Genomic DNA, 16,661 nt, shown 5'->3' with positions numbered 1-16,661 from the left:
TACGTGTCTCTCACATGGATCCGGAGCGCTGGGACCTGCCTCAGTTTCCAGAGGAAGTCAGATGCATAACCTGGTTGGAAGGGCAAAATCTTTATAGCACATAGGAAAGGGTCTGGTTGGGGACCATGGGCTTAAATCTGGTTTGCTCACCTCAGAAGATTCACAGGGAGCAGAGGGCAAGGAGAGGAGTGTAGACAGTCAGGAAGAATACCAACTGCTGCTGGGCTCGAGCCTGTGTACTGACCAGAAAGCCAGATTGGGGGAAGGCCTCCTCAAGAGAACACAGGGGCAGGAAGACACACACGGGGTATAAGGAGAAGGCTCAAGGAAGAAGAAACAGAAATGGAAATGTCGTCTGCCATTTGGCTGAGGCTCCAGAAGGCACAAGAAATCTAGAGTAGCCAGGATGAGGGGCTCCCTAAGAGCCACCCAACTGGCAGATAGCATGGAAAGTCCTGGAATGTTGCAGGTAGGCAAGGCCATGCCACAGCCCCTCCAGCTTCGCCCCTGTGATCTGGACAGAGACCTCAACCTGGGCATGAACTCCTGTCCTGCACAGGCTGTCTCGAGCTCTCCCCTCCCCAGCTTCCTTGGCCACATTAAATAGTGTAGGGAGCCCCTTTCTCAGAGTTGCATCACTGGGCAATTCCCCACTCCCTGACAGCCTCTCCTGCATTCTTCCAGACATCTCCCTCATCCCACGCTGGCTCTGCCTTCACCAGCACAGCCAACCGGGGTGGCCTGGAGGATTCACCTCAAAACATGGGTGGGCTGGGCTGGTGGGGGGGACAGGAAGGAGATAAGAGCAGCCGAGGAGGACGACACGTCTCTATAACCAGCTCTTTCTCTGGAAGAATGAAAATAATTGTAGTATTTTTTAACCTAAAACAGAAAAATCTACAATGGCCGCCAATGGAGAATGGAAGAATGTCTGCCTGTTAGCACTTTCGACAAAGCCCCTGCAGTTCCCACCGTACCCACCCCCGATTCCCACCCCCTTCAACTCCATCATCCCCCAAAACTTCCAGCTTCGCTTCTCTGCCCTTCCGCCTGCCTCGCCTTTCCTCCCTTGCTGTGCTGGGTGTTGGTGAGATGTTGGGTTTTTTCTTTTTTGCAATTTATCAGCAGATTGTGTGGAGCTGAGTGGTGTGAGCCTCACCCTGCTAAATAAAGCTTTGGTATTTCTGATAAAGCCATCAAATTCCTTATCACACTGACACAAAGTGCATTTAAAGAGACAGACACCCTGTCCCTCCCTCCCTCCCCACCAGCCCCTGCCCCCTCCACTCAGTTCAGATTTCCAGCTGCTCAGGCTCTTCTGGATCAGACACCAAATACGGCTCCTGAGGATGTGGAGGCGGGCGGGGGAGAGGGTGGAAACCGAGGGGCCAGCTGCCCTCGCCAACTCCCACCCACCCATGTCAGAGCTGCTGGAACCCTGACCAGGGACTCAGGTCCACAGGGACTGGCATGTGCTTCCTGCCCCAACTCTGGAACCAGAAGGGAGCTATCAATAGACACGTCCTGCAACAGGGGATGTCCTCATAAACAGAACAACCCTGTGTTGAGACGGCAGCTGGCAGCTGGAGGAAGAGTCCATGGTAAGCTGCTGGGCCTGCAACGGTGCTCAGTTGCTGTGAACACATTCGGTCGCCTCAGCCTCAGCAGTTCCAAAAGGGGGTACAAGGACAGGGCTGAAGGGGCCACAAGGGCCCGCTCGACATGGGGCTGACCACTGTTCACATCAGGCTTGACCACGGGTTCAGCAAAGCCCTGACTCCTCACACAGCCCTATGAGGTGGGCAGAACTACCACCCCATTTGACAGATGAGGAAACCGAGGTTGGCCCGAGGCCACAGAGCCAGTGGCAGGCCCAGCTGGGGCTCCAGCCCAGGCTGGCCAACAGCTTTGCTGAGAGAACGACATTCTTCTCCTGATGGATTTGCAGAGTTTACCTGTAGGCTGAGCTTGCATCCACCTCCCCATTTATGATCCTACAAAGACAGGCCTTCCTGTGTCCCAGTGCCCGCTCCCACCTCCCCAGCCCTAGCTCGGCAGCCCAGGCCCTGCACCCACACACAGCCTGTTGGTTGAAGAATCAAATTTATTATTTTTAATTATTTTGATTTATCAAAGCAGCAGCTACAATCATATTAAACCAACTTGGCTTCTTGGCATTTAACAGATACAGCTGCCGCAGGACTCCCCCAGACTCCATAAAACACTCGGCCTGTCCATGTGCTCCCCAAGGAGGTTCTCCCAGAACCCCAAATTTAAGGACCACTAGGCCCCCACCTGCCCTGCCAGAAGCACAAGCAGCCGAAGTCGCTGAGGGCCAGGGAGTGGGAGAGGGACGAGCCAGGGCAAAGCTGCCGGGTGCTCTAGGAAACAATCACCTCCATTCCCCAGCCCGGAAGACCCTTCCAGAGTCCTGACCCACTGGGGAGTAGGCCGCAGACCCAAGCACACACCCCCTCAGCTGGCATTTGCAGGGGCCTCCTCTGTCCCAGGCCTGTGACTAGGCAGTCAACATATATGAGCCAAATTACTCCTCAGACTCTGCCCACAGGAGGAATTACTGCCCGCTTTTTCCAAGGGAATAAACTAAGGTTCATAGAAGGAAGGTGATCTGCCCAAGGTGCACAGCTCATAAAAACAGCCAGGCCAGAATCCAAACTGATTCACTCTGAATGAAAAGCCCTTGTTCTCTTGACCATACTTCACTGCCTTCCCCTTAGACCCTGGAGCAACGTTCCTGCCCAAGCACCATGGCTACTGGAAGAAGGTGGCAGGACAGAAAAGACCCTGAAGTTCAAGGCGACGGCCCAAGGCTGCACACATCAAGCATTTAGAATCTGAGTGCTCGAGAGAAGCGATCCTCGGGAGGCAGCACTGTGGGGCAGGCAGCACCAAACCAACAGGTTTCCATGGGATGCCCAGGCCCAGCCCAAGGCACAAGGAGAGGCTGGCCCACCTGAAGGGCACAGGGCAGGGCGGGTACTGCTGAGCAGATTCACAGCTTAACCAGGCAGCTGGGCCACAGCCTCAAGGACGGCCCCATCCCTGAGTCCACGAGCCTGTGGCACTACAAGGCAAGAATAGGGGGGTATGAGAATGGAGGAGCCGGTACTTCAAAATCCTAAGCAAAACTGCACACAAAGAGCACAGGTGATTCTGGCAGGCCTGGAACAGGTACCTGGAGGATTCAAGGGCCAGCAGAACCCAGTGGAGTCAGCTCTCAGTGCCCAGAGGCCCTGCAGCCTGGCATGAAGAATCAGCTCTGGCTGCAAGTTCTGAAGCCTGATAGGCACCAATGGGCACGTTATCTGCCCTCTCTGAGGTTTAGTTCCCTTACCTATAAATGTGTGCGATGATAGTGCCTATCGCAGAGGGTTGTGGTGAGGATTCGGGGAGACAAGGAGTGCAAAGCTCTTAGCAAAGTGTCTACACATTTTTTATGTGCAAAAAGTGGTGGCAGTCATTGTCATCAGCATCAGCAGCATTAGCAGCATCAGCTAAACACCTCTCTAACCAAAGGCACGAGGGATTGTGCCTTTGGGGCTGGTGACAGCAGAGAGACTGGGGACCAAGTTGGATGCTGCTAACCAGCCTCCTTGCTGTGCTCCCCATAGAGCCCAGGGGAGCTCAGAAATGTCTAGAAGAGGGCGTCCCTGCTGCCTGTCCAGCACACTGGCTAAAGCAGCTGACAAGGACCTAGAGTTTAAGGCAGGACGGGAACCAGGATGACTTGTGGCAGTCCCATTTGCCTATCAAAAACTGTACATTCACTCAGCTTTCCACAGGGACTCATGCCCTAATATGGGCCCAGCAGCTTTCTGGGTTATTTCAAGTGTGTGTGATAATGACTCCAGGCTTTGCTTCTGCTGCCCCCAGAAAACTTTCCATCTGGGGAGAGGGAGGGTGGCTGGCAAAGAATGAGAAGGGCACAGGGAAGCCCAAGGTCAGAGAGTTTGCAGAAAGTGGGCACAGATGAGTAAGCTAAGGGGAAAAGAAGAGAGGAGACTGAAGGAGTGGGCTGACCCAGGGGTCAAGGTGAAAGAGGGAGGAGAGAGAGCTGGGCAAAGCAAGCCAAGAGCTCCAAGACACAGGTGGGCACTGAACCACTCCCCTTGCCCACTGCCCACTGCCCTGGGAAAATGTGCCCAGCAGGACAGCAGTCAGCCTGCCCTCTGCCTCCTCACCCACAACTCTGGTGGGGATCCCTTTTGCACAGGGGCCACGCTGGGCTCCTGGGCCTTGGGCAACCACTCGATGTCTGGGGGCCCCTCAGCTCCTGGATTTATTTATGTGTTAATGATCTTCTGCCCAAGCGTGGCCCATCAACTCCAGACTGCACAGGGTTAACTCCAGGCGGAAGGGCTGGCTGGCTCTGCCTTCACTCTACCTCAATTTCCACTGCTCCCATCACCTACCTCCCCCACCCCTGATCTTAGGAAAAAAACCCATCAAAATAACTATTTTATGTCTCCAAATATGCAGATCATTTTCTTTAATGAAAGATGCTTGACGTCTCCGATCCAATTAATATGCAAATGCAGGAGAGGATTTATTTGTGACATTCTGTCTGGGTGAGAGAAAACAAAAAAGGCCTGTTAACCAAAACACTAATTGCTGTGACTGATTGTCACATATCATCATTTTCATAGGATCTCCTCCATTCCCAGCTCTCAGGGAGCTCGAAACCAGGACTCATCCACGCAGGCATCAAGGAGAAACAGGGCGACCGACTACCTGTCGGCGTGGCCCCTCCCACAGAGCTGTGTGTGGCCAATGAGGGTGGAGGTTCTCACTGGGTCTGGTCCCACAGGGTCAGTCACCGACCTTCTACAGAACTTTGCCAGTCCATCTCCCTTCCTACATTGCACTTCGCCACTTCAGTGCTGACCTGCAGACCGGCAGACCACGAGAGGGAGGCTGGATCTCCACTGGATCTGACAGGCTGCAGGAGGCCTCAGGAAGCACACCTTTCCTGCCTCTCTCCATGCAAACTGCTTTTTTGCCACCTGCCTCTACGTACTAGGAAGGAGAGGCTGCCTGGATTCAGAGGAAAGAGAGGGAGTCTCTTTGGGTCCTCTCAGTTACCACCCTCCGTTGTCTCTTCCCCTGCTTCTCCCGTTGTCTCTTTCACCTCGAGGTCCTCCCAGCACATGGTAAGAGAAGCCACCTAGAGAAACTGAGGCACAGCATGGCATCCTCTCCTTAAGATAACACAGGGAGTCTACGGAAATCTTTGAAGACAAATGGGCACCCACTGCAGCTGGGCAGACACCTGCACATTAGCCCCCACCCTCCATGACCGCGCTGAAGTGGGTGGGTCGGCTGTCATAGCCTCGTCTCCTCTGAGTGGCTCAGACCCCTCAGCAGGACTACGGGGCTTCCTTTAGGGAAAGCAGGGAGGGGACTGAGTGTTGACAGGCATCCTCATTCCCGAAAGCCAAGGGGAGCTGGAAAAGACATGTTTTGCTCAAGATATTAGGTGAAGGACAGAGGGTTCTGGGCACCACGTGGTTCCAAACTCAAGGCCAAGGGATGGAAAAGGATTTGCTAGAGCACCTTCTTTCCCTCACAGGGCCAGCAGATAGGGGAGACTCGAGGGCAAAGACTTGGGGCCCAGTAGCTTGGAAGGTTGATCTCTTCCCATTCGAGCACAAATGTTCTGGGCGCTCAAAGAGGCCCTCTTCCACCTCCCTGTCTCCTCCCTAGATCTCCGCTGAGTTTCCAAAGACATTGAAAACTGGGGACTGGGGAGCCAGTGTGGGCAATGCCGAGGAGCCATGAGGGTCCCTGAGCCCCTCTGTGGGTGCTGAGGCCAGCTGAGGGCATAGTGAGGGACTCTGCCTCTTTCAGGAAATGTCCCACCGAGGGTCAGCGAAGGATCAGCCATCTAGTGGGCACCAGTGTAGGTCAGCCCAGTGCTCCACAGCTGTCCTCAGCAGGGCCACAGTGGTGGCAGGAAAGTGGTCACATCCCAGTTGACTCCTATCTCAGATGTCTCTGTCTCATGCCCCGGCCCTCCCTCTGGCAACTCTGCCATGGCCTCCAGGAAGAGCTGGCGCCAGGGCAGCATGGGGCAGACACTCTCCCCCCAAAAGGCCTGCCCCCGCACCCCGGGAACAGGCTCAACAGGATGCCATGCGGGGGAGCTTGGAAGCCTTCCGGGAAGAGCGCAGCCCTGGCACCTGTCCCGCCGGGAAGGAGGTGAGCTGGTCTGCCACTCTGTCTGCCGCTCACCTGACTCGCGCCCACGGTGGCTGAGCACCAATGGGGTGTGCGTGGGTGCAGACGGGAGGCGCGCATCATGGCGCCAGGAGCCAAAGGGGGACAGGCAGGCGGCTGGGGAGTGGCAACAGGTTGGCTGGTCAGCTGAACAGTGCTCCGGCTGTAAGCCTGAGGTGTGAAGGCCCCACCCTCCAGTGTGGGACTAGAGGAAGGGCCCTCATTGAACACTGAGCCTGTCTTACCCAGCCCAGAAGCGTCCCAGGTCCCGATCGCTACCATTAGCCGAGTAAGAGGGGACAGGCCTTGCTCCTACTTAGCTTGTGCACCCTGTGGCGCCCACAGGCACAGCCTATGGAGCACTGGGGTTCAGGGAACATCGATATGGTCTCACTGTGCCATGATTTCAAGCCTCTTTAAAACCAACCCATCTGTACATTAAAACCTCCCATAAAACAAAGGAGTAAGTGGCTGTGGCTCTGAGCAGTCTATTACAGCCTGAGGCCAGCCCCCGACCCTACTGCCTCCCCCTCCTCCGGGTGCCCAGCCTGGGAGCAGCACATGCCCTGCCAGACATGGCAGCCTGGAGTATGGGAGGTGTGATGAGCAAGGTGGGGTGGGGCCAGACCAGCTTCCTGGCACCAGGCAGAGAGGCCCTGAGCTTTGCAGGTGCCCTAGTCATGGCTTAAAGGGAAGGCCTGGACCCCAGGGCATCAAACTGGAAGCTCTCTCCCTCCCTCCGTCAGTTTTCCTTGGCCTTTGTCTCCCACTTTCTTTTCCCCATGGTACGAGTCTTCCAGAACCAGATGCCTAGACAATTTCTAACTGTTCCCTCCTGCAACCTTCTGCTCTCACCGTCAGCTTTACTCTGGTCACCTCAGGTGGCCATCCCAATTCAGTACTGCCTTAGCTTCATGCACCCCAAACCGGAAGCCCCCCTTCCGCTGCACCTTGAGGTTCCTCCCAAGTCCAAAACCACATCAGCATGGGTCAACCCCAAATTCACACCCAAACCTAGCATCTGTCCAAGTCTCCCAGATCATTCAGGTTCTTGGTTGGGACAAGTCTAGAATCTGTTTCCCAAATCCAGGACCTCAGAGCTCTTTCAGCAATTGGCACTGTGAGGGAGGTGGAAGAGTCCCCCCATCTTTGCTGAAAGGGGTGTAAAGTTAACGCCACGCCAGCTTTAAAAATACCCCAGCATACACTCCACAGGGTCAGTGCAAAGGCCACGTGGTCAGAGCCAGACTATAAATAACCAGCAAATCATTTCTCAGAGCCACAGCCCCCTCCCCAGCACCAAGAACCTTTCTGAGGAAATCAAAGTGAACACAACTGTTACCAAGTCACTACTAAAATATTTACCAGTCTGGCGAAGTGCCGAAGGTGCTTGGCACCGAGTGTTTGCTTATTTACAAGGCTGTTTTAAAGGGTAGAAAGCAAAATAAGGTAACCTGAGCTATTAAACCGAGGGGGCCAGGTGGTACCTACCAGCTGTCAGCTGTCCCAGGCACACCGGGAGCTGGAACAGCGCTGGTGGAGATTCCCCCAGAATGGGTTGGAAAAGCTTTGGTGCTCCAAATAACCCAAGCAGCAGGGGTGGGGCTCTCGCAGCGGGAGCCAGGGAGCCTTGCGAGTTAAGAGGGCTTCTCCCCCAACCCACACTACTGCTGGCACAAGGGCCCAGGCTGCCCCTGGACTTCTGCATCCCCACTCAGAGGGGCAATGGGGGCACTGTCCTATCCAGAGGTGGGGGGACTCTGGTCAGGAGAGAGGAGGCAAGCCAGGAAAGGGGAGGCACAGAGGAAGACAGGCATTGGGGGCCCAGAGGATGACATAAGGGGGACATACGGGACCCAAGGGCGAGAACACACTTACGTTTCCTCTTCTTCCTCTTTCTTTGAAGTTCCCTTGTGGTTTGAATTTAATTTTGATTTTCTCAACTTTAGCAGATTGAAGTTGAAATAACCTACAAATTACTTAATGTGTTATAAATCTGGGGGAATTCAGGAGTAATGGGGACCACATGTTGGCCGGGAGGAAGCCCACAGAGGGCTGAGGGAAGGCGGCCCTCCCAGACACACAGATGGCTGTCCCAGGTGGGGACACTGGATGCCAGTGCTCCCCTGGCAGGAGGGGGGCTTGGGCTCCCCTAGGGGTGGGGGTAGGATTCCCATGCTGGCCAGGGAGCCCTGGATGGACACAGCGAGAATGTGTTAAGACTGCGGACTGACCAAGTCGCCGCCCGGGGCAGCCTGGTGACCGTGGACAGGGGGCAGCCAAGTAGGCTGTGTGCCAGGCGCCTGCCAGGCCCCTCGGCCGCGCCAAGGCCGCCGTGCTGGCCCAGCTCCCCTCTGGCCTCACGCTGCATGTGTGTGGCTGTCAGCTGAGCTCCCACCTCCCTTCTCCCCCCTCCTGCCCTCCCTCTTCAGCAGATTTCTCTCAAGTACTAAGCCATATGGTTCCAGTTAAGCTCCATATTTTTCCTTGTCGATTGAAGAGACACACTTTCCTCTTTGCCAGACAGTTTGCAGATTGCTCTGTTGGCTCAATTTCTTATTGGATTTCTCAAAAAACCTGACATTTTAAATTAATTTACAGCCACAACAAAAAGAGTTCAGAATTTTAATGGTGTTGTAAGTAATTTTTAGGTAATCCACTCCAGATTTTGATATTAACCTTTGAAACTGGAGTTCATTCAGCTACTATGTTACAATATCCAGTCAGATTCCAGGCCTGGGGGAGGCCAGGCCCTTGGTAGGAGGCAGAAGCAGGGTTCTGGGGAGCTCTTTCTGCCAGGAAACCCCAGAGGGGTGGTGCCCGGGAAATCCTGGATGAGTGAGTGACAATGGGGTGGGAAGGGGATGGCGGGGGGCCTGTAAGACAGCAGGGCAGGTGTTGGAGAGTTAATGTGGGGGCAAAGGGGTCTGCTGAACATTCTAGAAGGACTGGCCAGACTCAGCAGGGGGCAGCATCCCCAGGGTCCCTCAGTAGCAAGAGCAGGGCTCACGGTATGCATGAGGCTCCACCTCAGCACACCAGTAATAATAATGATGACAGCTAATATTTGCTGAGCACTCACTGTATGTCAGGCAGGGTCTTAAGTGCTTTATATACATTATGTCATTGACTCCTCAAAACCGCCTAGCAGGTAGCTGCTAACACTCCTACCACTAACGCTAATATTAATTGTTAACATTTATTGAGGGTTTACCAAGAGCGAAGTCCTTTATATACACGACCTCATTAAATGGTACCAGAAACCCTAGAAGGGAGATACACTATTCATATCCTCATTTTATCGAGGAGGAAATGAAGCTCAGGGAGGTGAAGCCAGGTCTGCCTGTTTGGCTGCTACTGACCAACAGCCAGGGCTCTGGGACCCCATCTCTCTCTGGCTCACCCTACAGCTGTTTCTCCTTTCACAAAATGCTACAAAATATTTGTCACTGTCATGGCCCTTCTGGCTGGAGCTGGATAGAGGTGGTGAGGAAGTGTGGTCCTTCAGGCAGGCCAGGCTGGGGCCTGCCGAGGACGCCACCTCTTCCCGTGCTGCCTCAGGCTCGGCTGGAGGCCGCACGCCAATCCGGAGGGAGGAAACTCCCGGCAAGGGGAGAGGAGCCCTCGCCAACGTCTTTACTAGGCTCTGGCACCAAGCGGCCCCTGCCTGGGTACGGTGCCAGCTTACTACACCAGCAGATTGTTAGCATTCCTTTCCTGCAGGAGCTTCCCAGGGCACCCAGGAATGGAGATGCAAAGATGGGGCCCCAGCCAAGCCCGTTCCAGTCCCTGAGGGTCCTCACTCCAGCAGTGTTTCAGGGCTCTGAAGGGAGGCCAGCGAGAGGCTGGGCAGGGGCTGCCCCGAAACCAGGGCACCTTCCTTGGCCTTCTCCTCATCTTGGGGGGCAAACGGTTCAGGGGGTGAGTCAGCCCCTGCCAAACCCACTGAGACGTCATGTAAATAGCTCTGTATGGGCCGCAGGCCAGCGTCCCCACCATCAAAGCTAGGACAAAGGAGAGAGTTGATGGTGGGAGGGGCGCGGGAGGGGCAAAGGAGGGCGACTGGAAAGATTTCTGCTTCCCTAGCTTTGGAAGTGAACAGAGCCCCAGAGCGCACGGGGTGAGAAGGACTGAGGCCTGAAGTGAAGGCAGAGCGGGAGCTGTGGGAGCCGATGCCAAGGCCTGAAACCTTTTAGGGAGGGCAGAGTGGAAAGAGCTTGGACGGAGGGAGAAGCAAGAGGGCTCTGGGAGAGCCGGATGCCAGGCTTGGGCAAAAATCTAGCCTCTCAGAAACCCACAGACTCGAGAACCTCAGCCCCTTTATCCCCAGGGACCTGGGGATTCATCATGGCCCAACAGTGCCCCAGCTGACATGGACCCTGCGCCCACTCTGAGAGGCTCTCCCCTCTAGCGTCCCCTTCCTTGCTCCCCTCAGGCCCCACACTGGATTCCTAGACTCCATGAATCAGAAAAACCTTCCCGAAGATGCCTGGAACCACGACAGGAACTTCTGTCCTCTCACCACGTCCACGGGGGAAAGGGGTCTGAGCCCTCGATTTCAGGTGCCTGCAGCCCTGAGAAATGAAGGCTGGGCAGAGAAGGGGGCCTTCACCTCCTTCCTGATCACAGTTCTCAGAAGGGCCCTGGCAGCAGCTGCCAGGCTGCCCACCACCCGTGCCCAGACTGCAGACCTCAGAACCTGTGGAGCCCCTGGCTAGCGGCCAGACAGCATGTATGAGTGTCGGGGTGAGGTGGGGGAGAACTCAGGCTCTCCATGCCCCCGGCACCATGCCAACACGTGGAAGGGTGAACTCACCCCTGGCGGGATGCCACGTGCCCAGGGAGTGGGCATCTGCTGGCACGGCATCATCTGAAGAACGAGGGGTCCTACCACTGCCTGTCACTCTGGGCTTCCCCTGACATGTCACAGGGGTAGGTCCACTCCTTCCCTGCATGGCACTGAGTATAGGGGACCTCAAACGTCCCCTTGGCGCCATGCCCACCACACACCGTGGGCCATCCCCATTGGCACTGGGCCGCACATGGGAGGACTCAGACACTCTGCTGGACTCCAGCCAGGCTCCAAATGGCTCTCCCCTCTGGCTTGAGGCCATGAACTGGGCATCTCTGGGTTTGGGCCCATGGTACCATCTATTCATTCTAACGGCCCCTCGGACTGCCCTCCCTCCCACTCTGCCCACAGACAACTATGATCCATCATTTTATGGACCACGGGAAGATGCCAGTGGCCTTCGTAAAATTACCTGCAACGTACAAACTATATGTAAAAATTAAAATGAATGTCCTTCCCCACCGGTCACTGGGACAATCCCATCCAACTGATTAAATTTTCATTTGTGTTGCAATTGAGGGAGCAAACCCCAGAAACTTTCTGAATTGTCTTCCTCCCCAGTTGTCTACTGGCCTCTCACTCTCTAAGTCTTTCTTCCTTGGCATTTTTTTTTATTATTTTATTTTTTATTTCCCCCTCTTGGTCAGGTTAAAGCGCTCCTGAGGGGTGATTGACGGGGGTTGCCATGGAGACCCTGGCTTGAAAAAAAGCCTCGTTAGTTGCCAACTCTGTGTGTTGTTGTTTTACAACTGTGACCGACCGTCACATGAGAGGGGGGACAGCTGGGGGCCGGGCAGCACAAAGGGGAATGGCTTTTTAATGGAGTGGTGGCCGGCGCTTGAAGACTCAATAAAGAGTTGCTGGTGAGTCCCCTCGCTGGGCTGGGCCCAGCACACGGGGCCGGAGGCCCTTTGTTCCTCAGGAGCTGGGATGGGAAAGTTGGGAAAACCAGCCGCTGAGAGGTGAAAACAAGAGGCCTTCCCCCACCGTCACCGGACAGCTATTTTCTCTCACTCTCAGGGTGCCCGGATCGAGGGGACAAAACCCAGTGTCTCGGACAGGCTGCCATGCTGGGGGAGGTGGCTGGGAGGCAGCTGGGGAAAGCGGCTGGGGAAGAAGAGGGAGGAGTGGGGGCGCAGGGCTGCCTCTGGCTCCTGCCCCCGCCTTGGCCCTCAGCGTGAAGGCAGGTGGCCGATGGGAAACTGGGCCGCCACGGGGCGGGGGCAGTGAGAGCCTGGCCTTATGAGATGCCTGTGCCCTAATGGGAAGCCTGAGGGCCACAGGAGGGTTTCCGGGGGAGGACAAGACTCTGCAAGAGTGATTCACACCATGGGCCAGGAGAACGCTGGTGTCCACAGACACAGACTGCAGGGTGGTGCCTGTCTCCCTCCCCAGGCTGCCCTTGAGGACCCCCCTGTTGTCTCTTCCCCAGAAGGTCCTCTGGCCCAGAAGGAGGCCAGGGGGTGCCTAGAGGAGGTACTGAACCAGGCCAAGAACTTAGTCCTTTCTGAGGGCAGAAACCAAGTGCCAGACTGAAACACTTTTCTTCAGCCCCGACCAGAGAGAGAGAGAAAGGGAGAGACGGAGGGAGAAGGAGAGAGACAGAGAGGGAGACTGGGGCAGCTTAGGGTAGCGGTTCTCAAAGTGTGGTCTGTGGACCTCTGGGGGTTCCTGAGACCCTTTCATAATAATACTAAGATGCAATTTGTCTTTTTCACTGTGGTGACATTGGCACTGATGGTGCAAAAGCAACAGTGGGTAAAACTGCTGGCACCCTAGCACAAATCACAGCGGTGCCCTGGCAGTCACTGCGTTCTTCATTGCTGTGCACTTTCAGTTAAAAAAAAAAAGCCATATTCACTTAAGAATGTCCTTGATGAAGCTATAAAAATTGTTAATTTTTATGAAATCTTGACCCTTGAGTATGTGTCTTTTAATGTTCTGAGGGATGGAAAGGGAAGCACTTCAGCTGCATCCCACAGTCCAGTGCTTGTCTCGAGGAGATATACTCGTGCGACTGAGCTTGAAAGCCGCTTTTTCATGGAACATCATTTTACTAGAAAAAGCGACTGACAGACAAAGTATCATTTTTCAGATTTGAGTATTTGGCAGACATTTTCTCAAAAGTGAACAAAGTAAGACTGTCACTTCCAGGGGGGAAAAAACTGATAATATTTGCTGCCAATGATAAAATCTGAGCTTTCAAGTGAAAATTAGACTTTCGGAAAAATATCTGCCACTGTGATTTTGACGGTGTCCTAAAACTTAACAACTTCTCTGACAAGCCTGGTGATGAGACTAATGAATATCCTCTTTTTAAATATTATGTCATGAGATGTGTCGACATTTGGAAAATCGGCATTCCTCAGTGAACCAGTATTTTCCAAATGACCCATGCTTGAAGTTACAAAATCATGCACGGGGCAATGATTCATTCAAAGTGCAAGACAGACCAGTGGGTTTTATCATAACAGAGTACACCAAGTTCACTGATGTGGTTTCAGATTCCACACTGCAGCTAACCTTTGAGAAACTACCACTGAGCGAGTTTTAGTGTAGTATCAAAGAAAGAGATCCACAATTATCTGTAAAGGCTACTAAAAGAGTCCTCCCTTTTCCAACTACACCTCTGTGGGAAGCTGGATTTTCTTCACAGACTAACCAAAACAATCTATCAGCAAGGACTGGAGGCAGAAGCCCTTAGGAGAGTCAGCCGTCCTTGTTAAGTCAGACATTAAAGAAACTGGCAAAAATGTAAAGCAATGCCACTCTTCTCACTAAAATTTTGTGTTGGGAAATATAGTTATTCTCATAAAAATATGTTCTTAATGCTACCATATAATGGATTTATCATTGTTATCTTTAAATGAATTAATATATTTTTTTATTTCTCTGCTTTAATTTTCATTTGGTAAATATCGATAGATATAACCCACATAACCCAAAGCTCTTTGGGATCCTTAGTACTTTTTAAGAATGTAAAGGGGTGCCAGGGACAACAGTTTGAGAACCACCAAGGACAGCAGGAACAGAGAGAAAGAGGGCAGAGAATATGTATTGTCAGGCTTTGTGGAGCAGGGCTCTGGCAGGGACAATTCTCTGCCCCCACAGTTGGTCTTAGACTTGGTGAGGGCCTGTCTGACCAGCACTGCCAGGGCATTTGAGGAGAATTACACACCACATCCTATGGTGAGAGAGACAACTGTGGGCAGGACGGTGACCTGGGGCATGCAAAGGCTAAGGCAGGGTGAGACGGTACTGGCAAGTATTAAAAGAACCCCCCAGGGGCCCTGAGTGAGCAGAGGGAGAGTGAGAGGAGGCAGCCACTTCCACCCATGGCTTGAGCAAGGTCTGACCCTGTGGGGTGCCAGCTGGGGGATGCAGGCGAGGTAACATGGCCCTGGGCCCCACTGCCCCATCAGAATGTAAAGAGAAGCTGGTGGAGGGGATGCCCAAGAATTTAGAGCAGAAGAGGGATTCTTGCCACCAGTATGCAATTCACAGGATGCCCTGGGCCCCTTCCCAGCGACGTGTTAATTATCTTCCCCCACTGGTCCCCATGGGTAACCAAGCTGGAAATGAGCAGAGGCAGGTTCCAGCTTACTTTGCTCTGCTCTGCCTGGGAAAACCAATGGTCCTCAGCCCCACCTTGGCTCTAGTGAAGAGATGTGGAATTTTCCAGGAAAACTTCAAAATCGTCACTGAGAGGCGAAGACATTTGAAAACTGATCTTGAAGAGGACAAAGAAAAGAAGGGGCAGGCCAAGTTTCCCAGCCTACAACGGCAGGGGCCTGGGGATGTGAAAGCTGAAGCCACATGTTTCCATTTCACACACAAAGTCCCCAGCATAGCACCCAAAATTGACCTGGGGCCCTGGGTCATCCCCCCTTCCTGGGATTTGAAACTCAGGGACTCACAGGCCCTGTGGCTTCTGCTGAGCGTGGCATCTAAGAGGGAGTCTCTGGATGACCAAGCAGCCAACGTCTATGTCCAGAGCCCCTGACTCCTGATACCCCGAGTGGAGGCGCTGGGGGCAGCACCCTACCAGACACACCTGCATGCCCATCTATCCCACAGACTGCACCGGGAGCTGGCTTTGTTCCAGGCACCATGGTACATGCCAGGGATCCATCAGGGACAATGGCAGAAAGCCCTCTGCACAGTCTCTGCTCTGAGAGAAGTAACCCGGCAGCTGCAACTCAGTGGGACAGGCATTCCGACTGGGAAGCCATGAGAACACAGGGAGAAAACCCTCACTTAGTCTCTGGCGAGCTGGGAAGGCTTTTGGGAAGAGGTGGCATCTAGAGGACCTGCTCAGATGAGACAGGACAGTGTAGGCAGTAAGAGCCTGGGCTCCAGGGACAGACTTGGGTTTCAATCCTACTTCTTAGCTCTGGGATCCGAAGCCTCGATTCCCTCCTCTATAAATCAGACATGATGTTAGTACCTGCCTCCTAGGGTTGCTGAGGATTAAGTGAAATAACGCAGGTAAAGACCATGACACAAAGCTTGACACATACTGAGCACTCAATAAATGTTAACTGTCATATTTTGAACTGTGCAAGTCCCCATTCTCACCCCCAACAGGTCCACTCTGGTCAGACTCCCTCAGACCAGGCAGAGCTGCCAGCCCAAAGCAGGAGCACTGAGAGACCCCTGACCCTATCAGCCTCAGCCCCAACCCTCTCCACACACCAGGCACATACAGCTGGAAGGGGAGAACCCCAGGGCCCGGTCCAGCAGATGACAGGCAGAGGTGGTGGCTGCCTACCTCTCCTGGGCCCGTAGAGTGTTGAGCACGACTCAGTGCTGATCTCGAGGAGTATATCTTCCAGCGCGGAAACTCCAAGTCACCTGCCTGGGAAGAAGCAGGGAAAAAAATCCCATGACCATGCCCTCCCCTAGAAAAAAAAAATTCTAGGAAACAAAATACAACGACATCTTTTTATTTTGTTTTTTTCGGTAATTATACTAAAGATGAAAAACTCATAATAAACATCTCCCAGTCCCCACCTGCTAACAGTAATTATAATAGACTCAACAATAAATGGTAAAGCAGGGCAGAGCTGCATCTCGGGAATTCTCTAGGGCATGTGGATTAGCTCGGAAAGCCTGAATGATTAAAATACACTAATTAAAATTTTGTGTTCCTTGGTAACTCGTCTGCCTGGGCCCCTGGTGTTGGCAAAATGGGAATTAACGTGACAAAAGCAACACAGAGGGTTTTTGTTTTAAATAAAGAAAAAAGAGAGAGAGAGAGGAGAAGAGAAGATCTATATAAACAAGTTAGACACCAGGAGAAAAGAAAGATGAGGTGTTTTTCTCTCTCTTTCTAACTGGAGCACCAAAATGTTTGGGATGGGAAAGTATAAGGGAAAGGGGCCAGGCCCTGGAGGGGAGTCCCTTTGCCCACCCCGGGGTCCCACGCGGGGCACGGGGAGCAAGTGTCCAGGGGTCACTGTTTAAAAATAATTACTGGAGAGAGGAGGGTGGGAGGGAGAGAAGTGGGGGCAGCAGGCGCCCACCCAGTCCGGCTTTCCAACGGCATTCCTCTAGGGCAGGCCACATACCC

General features: G+C 53.6%; 1 protein-coding gene across 6 annotated transcripts in view; it reads right to left on the bottom strand.

Moving 5' to 3' along the window:
• The window catches only part of CASZ1 (castor zinc finger 1), a 150,220-nt gene that overhangs the window by 77,678 nt on the left and 55,881 nt on the right, over positions 1-16,661 (bottom strand). For 3 of the 6 annotated variants that reach the window (XM_070253638.1, XM_070253616.1, XM_070253626.1), the window contains one exon: positions 15,861-15,947. The exons of the other annotated variants lie outside the window; for them this stretch is intronic. The gene's annotated coding sequence lies outside the window, so the exon portion shown is untranslated. The remainder of the gene's footprint in view (positions 1-15,860; positions 15,948-16,661) is intronic. 6 annotated transcript variants of the gene reach the window in all.

This window comes from Equus caballus, chromosome 2 (genome assembly GCF_041296265.1).
Source record: "Equus caballus isolate H_3958 breed thoroughbred chromosome 2, TB-T2T, whole genome shotgun sequence".
In the NCBI taxonomy this organism is placed as follows: Eukaryota; Metazoa; Chordata; class Mammalia; order Perissodactyla; family Equidae; genus Equus; species Equus caballus.
This window is presented reverse-complemented; position numbering and strand designations above follow the sequence as displayed.